Source organism: Lepus europaeus, chromosome 5 (genome assembly GCF_033115175.1).
Source record: "Lepus europaeus isolate LE1 chromosome 5, mLepTim1.pri, whole genome shotgun sequence".
Classification (NCBI taxonomy): Eukaryota; Metazoa; Chordata; class Mammalia; order Lagomorpha; family Leporidae; genus Lepus; species Lepus europaeus.
Genome location: NC_084831.1, coordinates 146,146,225 through 146,160,647, shown reverse-complemented (window position 1 = coordinate 146,160,647; position 14,423 = coordinate 146,146,225). Strand labels below are relative to the sequence as shown.

Genomic DNA, 14,423 nt, shown 5'->3' with positions numbered 1-14,423 from the left:
TAGAATAAACCACAGCACAACCTGAAGATGACCCATCAGTAAAAATATTTTGAGCTTTAGCTAAGGGTTGTGGCGAAAACCAGACTGGAAATACCAATTCTACATGCCTTGCAAATTCTATAATAGGATATTTTGGATAATGATATTTGATTTGCCCTGTATAGTTTTGCAGCGCTATGACCCAATCTTCATTATTTTGCATTAGCTCCTCTACTTGACTTTTATTGTATGGTGTGACAATAGTGGCTGGCTCCTTGCTAAACAATTCTTTAGAGCGAGCTCTACCTTTGGTAATTAATAAAGCACATAAATAAGGATAATCTGCAAGCATCTTTGCCTGTGTATGAGGCAAGTGAAGCCACTCCAAGACTCCCTCCTGCCATAGGCAAGCTGTAGGCGTATAAGCTGTTGCAAAAATCAAAAGACACCAGGGCACAACATAATTTATTTGATGCACGTGTGCTTTTGATAATGCTTCTTCAACTAATTGTAAAGCCTGTAAAGCTTCCGGGGTCATAATTCTAAGTGACTTTGGATTTGAATCCCCATGCAAGATAGAATATAAGGGACTCAATTCCCCTGTGGTTATTTTTAAATGAGGTCTTAGCCAATTAATGTCTCCTAATAATTTTTGATAATCATTTAATGTTTTTAACCTATCCCTTCTTATTGTAATTTTCTGTGAAATAATATAATCATCCTTTATAATTTGACCCAAATAATTTAGAGGTCGATCTCTTTGCACTTTATCAGGAGCTATAACCAAGCCATGAGCAGTTAAAGTTTGAATAGTATCATACAACAAATTATCTAGTATAGCAGAATTTTTATGAGCCAATAATATATCATCCATATAATGAATATGCAGTAGCATATTTTGTCCTTATAACTTGCATAGCCTTATCGACAAATTTTTGACATAATGTAGGAGAATTTTTCATCCCTTGTGGTAAAGTGACCCACTGATACCTTCTATAAGGTTGTTTAAAATTTGATGATGGCACACTGAAAGCAAAATGCTCACAGTCTGCAGGATCCAATTTTATAGTAAAGAAACAATCTTGTAGATCTATAATAATGACTTTCCATCCTTTAGGAACAGCAACCGGAGATGGCAGTCCAGGTTGCAAAGGACCCATGTCCTTCATAACTGCATTGACTGCTCTTAAATCTTGTAAGAGCCTCCATTTACCTGATTTTTTCTTTATAACAAATACTGGTGTATTCCAAGGACTTTTTGATTCTACTAAATGCCCTTTTTCTAGTTGTTCTTTTACTAGCTGCTCAAGAGCCTGTATTTTCTCTTCCGTAAGGGGCCACTGACTCACCCACACAGGTTCTTGAGTCAGCCACTGAATTTTATCTGCAAAAAGATTTTCTGAAGTGGCCCCTATTAAAAATGCTGCTCATTTAAATTATCCGCTGTTACCAATTTTACTTCCATTGCGTCCAAAAAATCTCTTCCCCATAGTGTAAATGGTAAAGAGGGAAGAACATAAGGCTGTATATAACCTTCCTTACCCTCACAAGTCCATTTTAACATTGCTGAACTTTGCAGGACACCATTAGCTGTCCCCAAGCCCAACAATGAAGAGCCTGTTCGATGTACTGGCCAGGCGGAAGGCCAATCCAAGGAAGCTATACATGTTCTATCTGCTCCGGTGTCAGGGAGCCCTTTAAATTTTCTGCCATTGAGAGACACGACTTTAAATGGACGCTGGCCAAGATCTTGCATTAAAAATACACCCTCATCAGTGCTGCCAAACTGGCCTTGGCCCCTGCTTCCTTGTAAAATCCTGTTTGGCAGGTTTACATAAGGCAGCAGCAAGAGCTGAGCTATTATTTGCCCTTTATGAATTTGAACTGTTTCCTTTAGAGGTCGAATCATGATTTTTATATCTGCTTCTGTATCTGCATCTAGAACACCAGGAAGTACTTCAAAATTTTTTGCATAATTTGAACTTCTGCCAATTATTAATCCGACTGTCTGAGGCAACAAAGTTCCTTTTACATTAGTGGGCACTAAAGTTACTCCGTCCCACTTAGACACTATAATGTCTTTTGAGCTTGCCAAATCCAAGCCTGCACTACCTGGTGTTGCCCTAGGCAAATCATGCACCGTAAATTCCAGGGCTTCAGGATTTAATTGATGTTTCTGCCCTGCTGACTCCTCTCCCTTTGGAGTGGGGCTAGGAGACCGCCCCTCACCTAGTTTTTTGTTTCCTCCCGTTTCTCTTTTTCCTTATTTAAAGGAGTCCCATCTTTATGGAACTTGGATTTACATTCATTTTTCCAATGTTTTCCCTTCTTACACCGAGGACACAGCCCCGGCGGCCCCTTCTTCTTTGCACCTTCTTTTGGATGTTTGCATTCCCTCTGCATATGACCTGGTTGGCCACAATTATAGCAAACATCCATGAATGATGATTTGGCGCCTCCTCCGTATGTTTTCTTAACATATGCACTAAACTTCTGACCTTTCATAGCTGCAGCATAAGCCATTCCCTGGACTATAGCTGGTGAGGCATCTAAACATGCTTTTACATAATCTTGAATAGTTCCTGTCTTTCTAATAGGCCGAATTAAATCCTGACACAGTGGATTAGCATTTTCCCAAGCCAATTGTTTTAAGAGCATGTCTGTCCCCTCAGAAGGGGGCAGCATCCTCGTTACTGCTTCCTCCAATCTGGAAATGAAATCCTGATAAGGCTCTTCCGTTCCCTGTCTAATACCTGCCAATGTTCCTGGTTTGGTTCCTGTAGGGGGAATGTTACGCCAAGCGTATATTGCATTGTTTGTTATTATCTTTAAAATGTCTTTTGGAATTTTTTGCTGAGCATTTAAGGGGGCATATTCCCCTGACCCCATAAGCATAGACATTGTAGGCTTAGGGCCTCTTTTCTTGATACTTTGGTCAATAGTTTTTTTTACACTTATCCTCATACTCTGTTCTCCAAAGGATAAAATCCCCAGGATTAAGAGTAGCCTTAGCTGTTTGCATCCAATCATAAGGGGTCAGCCATAAGTTGGCTATCATGTCCACAATTTGTAAAGTGTAAGGCGCGGTAGCACCACTAGTTTTTACTGCACTCTGCAGTTCTTTGAGCGTTTTCAAAGGTAGAGGCTCCCAGGTAGGTTCTTCATCATTTTCAGAGGTTTCCACAACAGGAAAGATGCCAAAGGCAACATCCCCATTTTTCCGAGCCTCAGCTATGGCACCTTTAAAGCCCATTGGAGGAGGGGGTAATGGAGGAGGGCGCCTTCTAGGCTTAGGAGGCTTCCTCATCATAGATTGCATAGGAACAGGAGGAGGCCTATGGTGGTCTCTATAATTATCCTCCTCGTCCTCCTCTCGTTCTTCATCCTCCAATTCCTTCCAATCTACCTCGCTATAATCATCATCTTTCTTTTCATCCTTTTTTATGGCACTATACACCATAGGAGGTGCAGAAGCCATCAAAGGAGTACACTGCCTGGGACCCCCTGGACCACAATCCGGTATTTTATAATCTGTAGTTTCTCCTGTATCAGAGGCTGTCTCACGGCACAAGCCTTCAAACGGCGTGGTTTCCACCAAAAGTTCTTTAATTTGGTACCAAAGTTGATATGCTTGTGGGGGCAAGGTATTTTCCCCTTGGTTTTGCACATACCTACGCATTTCTTTGCCAACCCTTTTCCAATCCTCTAAGACTAAAGAGCCTCCCTCCAGGAACCAAGGACTAACCCTTCTGAGAAAAGAAGTAAAAGTTTTTACTGTTTTTACCGAGACAGGAAATCCAGATTTAGTCAGCATTTTCCGTAGCATGACAACTAGCATTTTTTCATTCTTGGTTAAAGCGTGCCCCATGGTTCCCTAGATTACTAACTCTTAACCGGTGATCCTTTACCGGCGGGACTGCAGTTCCCTGGTAAGATCCGTTCCTGTTCTGAAGAAAGAAAGATTACCTGTCCTTCAAGTCCCTGTTCAGGCGCCACCTGCCGCGGACCGGCTCTCGCAGAGTCACAGACCGAGGGAGAACGAGGGGCGAAGGCTCTAAGGAGAATCAGGAATCGGCGGGGAAATGACAGGCAGACACACACACACTATGAGTATGCTGCTGCTGCATTTTATTAGTGGGGAAACCAGAGTTTATATAGGGAAGCCTACATTGCTGAAGACAAAAGAAATTCCAAGATTACAAAAACTTGTTAAGGTTAATGGGGTTACATGATTAACTTTACAAGGGACACAGGGAGACATTGTGGTGATGGTTCGCAGTCCTACTTTTAAGGAAAGGTAAAGGTCGGGTTACTAGTTAACCTCTTATTATAAGAACCGGGAACAGGGGAGTTATCAGATGGTGGTGCTTGTTAGCCCAAGTCCCATATATCACCTAAGTAAGACTGAATGTAGCTTTCCCATCCCCATGTTACCTAAATCTTCTGATAACCCGGAATCTAAATCACACCTCAGCTCCCTAAAACTCACACATCAGCTCCCTTTGTTTTATCTTGTCTAGGGTGTGCTGTTTCTTGTCAGTGTTTAATGCCTCCTTGTAAATAGCCCTAATGACTGGTGGGCCAAAGTCTAAAGTGTTTTTTGTTAATTTTTGTGAAATGCTTATTGGCACTATTTGATTCCCTTGTTTCTAATCATGGTGCACTTGTCCTGACGCACTACGCGGCATAACTACTAAGTACAAATAAAGCAAGTAAATTATGCATAATAAAATCATTATCAATGCTGGGACACATTGCTTTATTAACCAGCAGCAATCAAGTCTTCTACTTCTTATTACGTGCGTGAGCCGAGGGTCTTTATGACCGTTGGCTGCACAGGAACCGCCCGAGGCCCCACTCCACGGAGCTCTAACCTCGACCCTGCAGCCGTAGACCCCCAACGCCACAACATTTTGCTACGCAGGTGTCACAACAGCTGTGGGTGTAGCACTTTTCCATACTATTTATCCCAATTCATAACATGATCCATTATAGAGTTTTCCATATGATACATACACTCAGACCCTAAAATTAACCAACTCTTCAAGTATTTATTAATGTTTCTTATTACCATGCTAATTTTAGTTACTGCCAATAACCTCTTCCAACTATTCATTGGGTGGGAGGGAGTAGGAATTATATCCTTCCTCCTCATTGGCTGATGGCATGCCCGAACAGACGCTAATACTGCAGCCCTGCAAGCAATTTTATATAATCACATTGGAGATATTGGCTTTATTATAGCCATAGCCTGATTTGCTATTAACCTCAACACATGAGAATTTCAACAAATATTTATTACGGATAACAATATTACAATCCTCCCATTAATTGGGCTTATCTTAGCTGCCACAGGTAAATTCGCACAATTTGGCCTACACCCGTGACTACCCTCAGCAATAGAAGGTCCAACTCCAGTATCAGCGTTACTCCACTCAAGTACAATCATAGTAGCTGGGTCTTCCTCCTTATCCGATTTCACCCCTTATTAGAAAGCAATAAAACTGCCCAAACACTAATCCTATGCCTGGGGGCAATCACCACACTCTTCACAGCCCTGTGTGCTCTCACACAAAATGACATTAAAAAACTGTAGCTTTCTCCACTTCAAGTCGACTTGGATTAATAATAGTCACAATGGGAATTGACAAACCCCATCTGGCATTCCTACACATCTGTACCCATGCTTTCTTCAAAGTCATGCTCTTTCTATGCTCCAGATCAATTATTCATAGCCTCAATGATGAACAAGACATCCAAAAAAATAGGAGGCCTGTACAAAACATTACCTTTTACATCTTCCGCTCTTACAATTGGCAGTTTAGCTCTTGCAGGTATACCATTCCTAACAGGCTTCTATTCAAAAGACCTAATTATTGAATCTGCGAACATGTCTTATACCAATGCCTGAGCCCTTATTATTACTCTTATTGCTACCTCCTTAACAGCTGTTTACAGCACACGGATTATTTTCTTTGCTCTCCTAGGTCAACCCCGTTACCCAGCCCTTATTATTATTAATGAAAACAACCCCACACTCATCAACTCCATTAAACGCCTCACATTAGGAAGTATTTTCGCAGGATTTTTAATTTCCAACCTCATTCAGTCAAATAATGTTCCCCAAATAACCATACCCCTATATATAAAAATAACCACCTTATTTGTTACTGTTCTAGGCTTTACCCTTGCCATAGAACTTAATCAACTAAGCCTTCACCTAAAAATAAGCACACAATCTACCTCTTTCAACTTCTCAAACATACTAGGATTTTTTTCCCACAAAAATACACCGCCTTATACCTTACCTTAATCTTTCAGCAAGCCAAAATGTAGCTACACTACTCTTAGATATGTCATGAACTGAAAAAGCAATCCAAAAAAATATCTCAGGCATTCAAATTTCCGTGTCAACCTCCTTATCCACATAAAAAGGCCTCATCAAATTCTATTCTCTATCTTTTCTAATCTCTCTGCTCTTAGCCTTATTCATTTTAGCTTAACCCCCGCTAGTAATTTCAGTAACAATCAAGATACTCACAAAGATCAACCAGCAACAACCATTAGTCAGCTCCCATGGCTATATAATACTGCTACCCCTATAGAATCTTCTCGAATTAAACCCACTTCATCCCCCTCAAAAATGACTCAATCTCCTATATTTTTAAAATCAACCACAACCTCCACCTCATCACTCGACATCATAGACATAATTAACCCTAACTTGAATATTACCCCCAACACCAGCATACTCAAAATCATGACATTTGACCCCCAAGTTTCAGGATACCCCTCAGTCGCCATTGCAGTTGTATATCCAAACACCACCAACATTCCTCCCAAATAAATTAAAAATATCATTAAGCCTAAAAATGAACCACCAAAACTTAAAATAATTCCACAGCCCACTCCACCACTAACAGTTAACCCCAGCCCACCATAAATTGGAGACAATTTAGAAGAGAATCCCACAAAACCAACCACAAATATCACACTTAGTAAAAATACAATATACGTCATAGTTCCTACATGGACTCAAACCATGACTAATGACATGAAAAATCACTGTTGTTACTCAACTATAAGAACCTAATGACCAACATTCATAAAACATACCCCCTATTAAAAATTGTTAACCATTCTTTAATCGACCTACCTGCCCCATCAAACATCTCTGCCTGATGAAACTTTGGCTCTCTCCTAGGCCTATGCTTAATCATTCAAATTTTAACTGGCCTCTTCCTAGCCATACATTACACCTCAGACACAATGACAGCATTCTCATCGGTAACTCATATTTGTTGAGACGTAAACCATGGTTGACTTATTCAATACCTCCATGCCAACAGAGCATCTATATTTTTTATTTGCCTCTACATACACATAGGCCATGGGATTTATTACGGCTCATATACATATCTAGAAACCTGAAACATCAGCATTATTCTACTATTCGCAGTAATAGCAATAGCATTCATAGGCTATGTTCTCCCATGAGGCCAAATATCATTCTGAGGGGCGACAGTAATCACCAACCTCCTATCAGCCATCCCTTACATCGGAACAAACTTAGTTGAATGGATTTGAGGAGGCTTTTCTGTGGACAAAGCCACACTCACCTGCTTTTTCGCATTTCATTTAATTCTGCCATTTATTATCGCAGCCCTAGTCATAATTCACTTACTCTTTCTTCATGAAATCGGTTCTAACAACCCGTCAGGAATCCCCTCCGACTCAGACAAAATCCCCTTTCATCCTTATTACACAATTAAAGACACCCTAGGATTTCTCATGCTAATCCTACTTCTCCTTCTTCTAGCCCTATTTTCCCCTTACTTGGAGACCCAGATAATTACACCCTTGCTAATCCCCTTAACACTCCATCTCGATGGACTGATGACTAATCAGCCCATGCTCACACATAACTGTGGTGTCATGCACTTGGTATTTTTTAATTTTGGGGGTATGCTTGGACTCAACATGGCCCACACGGGGCCGGCCTTGTCTCCCACACTGGAGGGTGAGCCCACTTGGGGCCGGCCCTATCTCCCACACTGGATGTGAGTGGGCCATGACCCACCTGCCCCACCCGGTCCTCACCAAAGGTCAGCAGGAAGCCGTAGAGCATGCTGAGCACCATGAGTACCAGCCCTTGTGCTCCAGGTACAGGAGGCTGTAGATGGCGTAGCAGCCCAGCAGTGGGAAGAGGATCCACGACAGGTACCGGAACGCCATCTGCGGGGTCACAGAGCCGCCTGCTCCCAGCTCCCCTGCTCCCTGCCCTCACCCACCACACCTGGCCTGACACGTGGGACCACGGGAATTTCCGTGGCCTGGGAACCCTGGACTCAGCCAGGAAGTGAACGCTGCAGGGAGGGGCCCCAGGGCCAGGAGGACACGGCAGGCTGTGAGGCACAGGCCTGGCTGGCATGAGCAGGTGGCCCGGCCCCTGATCCCTCAGCACCTGGGGGTGCCTGGGCCCATGCCTGGGCCCTCCGGGGCAGAAACTCACGTTGTCATACACTTTGGTTGAAGACTCGATGTACGTGGACTTGTCTTTGAAGGTCAGGCGGGGTAAGAATCCTGCTACCCTGTGCTCCCGGTCCAGCTGTGGACAGGGGCCGGGCAGGGTCAGCTGCCTCCCTGGCTCCTGCCCACATGTCAAAACCAATCTCTGCCCTTCCCACTGTTCCCAGTTCCCCTGCCCCACATGTGACCTGAGAAATCCCCTGCTCTGAAAACCCCCTGGGTCCCGGGAGCGAGGCAGGCTGGGAAAGCCCCAGGGCCAGCTCCAGGGTGTGGCGGGCCCGGGCGATGCCCCCGAGCCCAGACCCGTGGCCTTACCCAGATGTCCATGACCTTGGTGATCTTCCAGAGGTCAACGAGAACCCCGATGAAGACGCTGACCTGGACCGCAAAGTTGGTCTCGTTGTCCAGGATGTAGAGCAGGACCACAGCGACTGGAAGATGCCGAAGAAGATGGAGCGCACAGACAGGCCCTCCAGGGACTGCTGGCTGTTCCAGAACTGGTTATCTGTGCGGGGCAGGTGGCCGGAGGCCAAGGAGCTGCCACACGCCCTCCTGCATGACCCTCACGCCCCCTTGGCGGCCGGCGGCCTCAGCCTCCAGGATGTCCATCCAGTGCTGTCCAGGGCACGGACAGGCAGGCTTTTTACAGGCCCCCGCCAGGGCTCACCACACTGTGCTGCAGAGGTGTGGTCGGGAGCCTGCAAAGCCAGCATAGCCAGGTCTGTACTGAGCCGCGCCGAGACCGCCTCCTCTGGCTCCTTGACCCTGCACGGGGCTGGCGGGCACCCTCAGGTACCAGTGAGGCCTGGGTTCTGCTCCGACCTGGGGTCCCTTCGGTGCCCCACCTGAATGCCCCCTGGGGGAGCCCCCAGCCACACCCTTGAAGCCCTGGTCTCCCACGGGCACCACTCTGGGGGTCAGCAGGGCCAATTCTGCACTCAGTGTGCGAGGGCTCACCAGGCCACAGGGGCGCCTGTCTACCCACTCCCTGGGCCCCGTGGAGGCAGCGGCTTGGAGACAGGCTCTGGTGAGGGTGGGTGGACCCGAGGGGCCACAGGACCTTTCAGTGGCTACGCCTCCTTGTGCCTCACTTCTCATCTGGACAGAGCCCCCCACCCCCCAGCTCCGGGAGCAGAGTTTAGTGAGCTGGTCCTGCCCAGGACAGCTAGAGACACCAGCCCCTGCCCAGCTCTGGCACTGCAGGGCCTGGACGGGCACGCCATCAGCAGCTTGGTGCTGACTCTACTGATTCAGGGCCCCTGGGGCCTGGAGGATCACAGTCGGGGCAGATGGGCGGCCACTTGGCAGTTGGGTGGCTGGACAAGTGACCTCCCCTCCCTGAACCTATGCCCTGGCCTCCACCTGGTGGGAGTGCACAGGCCAGCACCTGGCCACCAGCACAGTGGCCATACAACCAGGCACTGCTGGCACAGGGGCCTCCCGGTGAGGCAGTGGGTCGGGCCTGCCAAGGGGAGCAGCACCAGGGCTTCCCTACTCCTGGCCTCACAGTTCCCTGGCCTGCTTCCTGGAGGCATGCCCCAGCCTCAGCCCCGGCAGCAGGACCAGCCCCTCCCTCCGCTGCTCCCCTGGTCGGTGGGAGATTCTGGGCTGGGAGTTTGCGCACCCTTCCCCTTCCAGGATCACAGGGCCCCTTGGAGAGTGGGGCTGAGAGCCCAGGCAGGGGGAGGATGGGGGAGGGAGGACAAGGGGGCAGACCCTATCGCCCAGGACTTCCCTCCACCATGGTCTCCCACAGGCCCCAGGGCCTCACCCTACCATTCTTGAATGCCAGGAACTCAAAGACACTGTGGACAATGGAGACGATGATGGTGAGTGCCAGCAGGTAGGGGTTGGTCTCCAGGAGGGCCACCTGTCAGGGGGGAGGGTGCTCATGAGTGCTGTCCCACCTCCAGCTGGGGACGTGCTGGAAACCTTCTCTCATGCCCTAAGACCCCCTGTAGGACCTGCTGACCACCCTCCAGGGTTGCGGGTCAGATATGCACACATGACAAGGGAGCAGGAGGCTGTGACTGGAGTAGAGAGGCTGGTGGGGAGGGGGGCAGCTGCCTTGAGGAACGGGGACCCACAGCAGCCACAGCTGTGGGCAGCACGGACATCACAGGCACTGGGAGGAGGGATTTCCGAGAGGGCAGAATCAGGGGTCAGAGCCCGAAGTTGGGGGCACAGGGCTGGGCCAGGTCAGCTGCAGAGGGCCCGGCTGTGCAAGCAGAAAAGCCCTGAGGAGGCCATGGGAACCCAGGGGCAGGACTCAGGGTGGCGGGGAGCTGCGCCCACCTCTGCCTGCGGACTTTCTGCTCTTCTTCACTAGGGAAGGAGGACTCGGCCTACCCCTGAGGCTGGAGAGATGGGGAAGTGGGAGAGGGGCCGGGCAACGCCCTGACCCTGGCTCCAACAAGCCAAGGGGCGTCACTTCCCTGGGAACTGGGAGGAGTGCCCCATCGTCTTGCAGCTCCCACAAATGTCAGCCCACCATTCTCTCTGCACTCACTCGGCCCCAGGTCTGGGGGAGCCCCAGGGTGGGCGTTCACTGTGTGGGAAGGGGGCAGGGCTGGGAGGGCAGGGCTGGGCTGGGGGAGAAAGGATGACAGAACCAGATGCCTGGCTCCTGGCTCCTGTTCTTAGCAGGACCCTTGCCACAGGTGGCACCAGGCACTGGTCCAGGGCCAGGCCATGGGCGAGACATGCATGGGATTCTGGAACACTCGTTACATGCAGACGACGCTGGGTGAAATCAGCCCCGCGTCCCAGCGTCACCTCCTTCCGCGAGGAGGCTCTTGGCCTCCCCTGTGGCGCAGTCTCTGGGGGACAGCCCTGCTCTACGCCCACCCCTGGCCTTTTGGGCAAAAGGGGGGCCTGGCTGGCCCCATGCTCACTCTTTGCCTTGGAGGTGGCGCATGGCCGATTGCAAGAGTCCCTGGAAGGAGCCCCCGCCCCAGAGGTACCAGCTCCAAGGCTGGGGAGCGAGGCCTGGCTGTCCTCTGGGCTTTTCAGGTCCTGGCTGCGGAGCCGAGTCCGCAGACCACACTGCTGTCTGTCCCAGCGACAATGGCACCATCACCAAAGAAAAGCCACAGTGAACATGGGCCTTGCTCGGGCCAACAGGTGGCAGGGCCCACTCAGGGAGGACTGAGGCTCAGTCAGTGTGGCCCGCTGCACTGCCCCGCGTGCCACCCGTGCCGCTTTCCTCTGCACCCGCGCTGCAGGGCGGCCAGCTAGGACCCACCACCACACAGGGACTACGGCCAGGGTCCTGTTCAACAGCACTCAGCAAACCCGAGAATTTTCCAAACTGATTTTAGGGATCAACATAGGCTCATCCAGCACAGCTAACAAAAAACAAAGGGAAATTTCTGACAAGGAGTAGGACAGCCTCAACTCACGCAGATGGAACGATGCCCGCTCCAACATCACACATAAAAAGCCAGGGACCTTGGCCAGTGCACAGGGAACGTTTGGAACAATCTCAATACATAAAAGGTGGCCAAAGAAAAGAAACACAGCTAGGCAGAGTGCACAACATCCACAGTAGAGGCCTGGTGTTCCAGCACGGCGGTTACGCGCTGCCACCAGGGTGGGCTTCCCGACACAGAGGGCCAGTCCGAGCCCCAACTGCTCTGCTTTCAAGCCGGCTCCCTGCTAATGCGCCTGGGAAAGCAGCGGACATGACCTGAGCTCACAGGCTCCTGCCACCCGTGGGGGAGACCTGGGTAGGGTTCCTGGATCTGGCTTGGCCCAGACCTGGCTATGGTAGCTCTTTAGGGAGTGAATGAGTGGATGTAAGATTATCTGTCTGTTTATCCCTTTCTCTATACCTCTGCTTTTCATGTAAAGAAACCTTAAAAAACAAAAAAAAAAAGAATCATTTTAGGAGAATAGGGGCCTTCTGAGGGACCAATGTCCAGATCTGTGAAATGGGTACAGGGAGAGATTTCAATGGCCACCAATCAGGACGGGAGACAGTGGACCAAAGGAAAAAGTCACTAAAAGCGGAAAGATAACAATTATTATCATTATTTTTGAAGATTTATTTGAAAGACTTACAGAGAAGGAGAGAGAGAGGTCTTCCATCTGCTCATTCACTCCCCAGATGGCTGCAATAGCCAGGAGCAGGCCAAAGTCAGGAGTCAGGAGCTTCATCCAGGTCTCCCACATGGGTGGCAGGGGCCCAAACACTGGGGCCATCTTCTACTGCTTTTTCCCAGGTGCATTAGCAGGGAGCTGGATTGAAAGTGGAGCAGCTGGGACATAGACCCGTGCCCATATGGTGGCTTTACTTGTTACATCACAACACCACCCCCAAACGACAATTACTAACCACCCAGAAAGTATGGAGTTGGGCAAAAAAGCATACTTAACAAGGGCTTGCATTGTGGTGGAGCCAGTTCGGCTGCCATGGGTAATGCCAATATCCCTTATCAGAGCGCCAGTTCCAGTCCCTGCTGCTCCACTTCCAATCCAGCTCTCTGCTAATGCGTCTGGGAAAGCAGCGGAAGATGAACCAAGTGCTTGGGCCCCTGCACCCATGTGAGAGACCCAGATGGAGTTCCAGGCCCCTGGCTTTGGCCTGGCCCAGTCCCATTCATTGCAGCCATTTGGGGAGTGAATCAGCAGGTAGAGGATCTCTCTCTCTCTCTCTCTCTCTCTGTCTCTCTCTGTAACCCTGCCTTTCAAATAAAGATTGATAAAGAAAAAGGAGTATGTATGCTCTGCACGCAGCAACCTGCTCAGTGCTGGCCAGGAAGCTGCAAAGGCCCAGCTCCGCCCAGGCCCTCGGGGTCACCATGGGGCCCAGGGTTTTGTTTATGATTAGGATTCTCCCAGTGGGCGTCCAGCACCACCTGGCTGGCCCAGCAGCATGAAAATGGGGACAGTGCTTGCAACAGAAGACCACAGCCAGCCCCACAGTCCCTCCCCACCCGAGCATCTGGGATCCGCTGGCTCAGAGCAGACCAAACAAGGGCCCAGACACCGGGCACCACAGCACCTGCTCATGGGGCTCCAGGGACACAGATGCAGACCCAGAGATCACCTGGCTGACCTCAAATGTCCTCTGGCTCCCTCTGTCCACTCCTTGGCAAGTCGGGCTGCGGGCCGTGCACGGCCAAGCCTGGCCCTGGCTCTTCATACACCCTGTGTCTCCTCTTCTCAAACTGTTCTCTGTCTGCTCTCTACCCGATTCCTCGCAGGGAGCCACTGACGCTGTGAAGGGCGAGTGAGGCTCGCGCCACAATCCTACTCCCTGAGAGCAGGGTTCACACCACCCTTCTGGCCCTGGGACTGGCTGGCCCCCACAACTGCCTGGGCTCCCAGGACCACGTCTCCCAGATGTGGGGTCCTGGCTGCAGGCGAGCAACTTACTCCGGGACAGGTGGACCGTGGCGAGCTGGTGGTACAGCGCCTTCTGCCGGGGGTCTGGGTGGAAGCCACAGTTGGTGAAGTAGACGTGGATGTAGATGGAGCCGTTCTACTGGACGCTCTGAGAGAGACAGGTGGCGCATGGACAGCAGGCCAGCCCCAGTGGAAACGTTGGGCCACACCAGGTCCACCACAGTCACCCCCAACACTGCAGCATTTACTGAGTGCCCAGGGGCGGAGTGCAGCTGAGCACGTGGGAGCCCACCTCGGGGGTAAGAGCAGACCCAGGTCCCAGCCCCACCCACGGCAGCCGTGTGGGCCAGGCCTTCCTCTCTGCCACCCAGTGCCCACCAAGAGGATGCTCATTCCAGCGCTGCCCAGAGAGCATGGAGGCTTCTCCAGAGGCCCTGCTGCAGGGCCTGGCACAACCCAGGGCTCAGTCTACCTGCGGCCTTCATGCGTCCGCTGGACAGGAAGTGAGGCCAACGCGGCTGCGCCCTGACCGTGGGCAGCACCACAGCACCTCCAGCCAGCGAGCT

At 50.0% G+C, this 14,423-nt stretch overlaps 1 pseudogene; it reads right to left on the bottom strand.

Moving 5' to 3' along the window:
- LOC133759307 (putative lipid scramblase CLPTM1) overlaps nt 1-14,423 on the bottom strand; it is a 60,149-nt pseudogene that overhangs the window by 7,408 nt on the left and 38,318 nt on the right.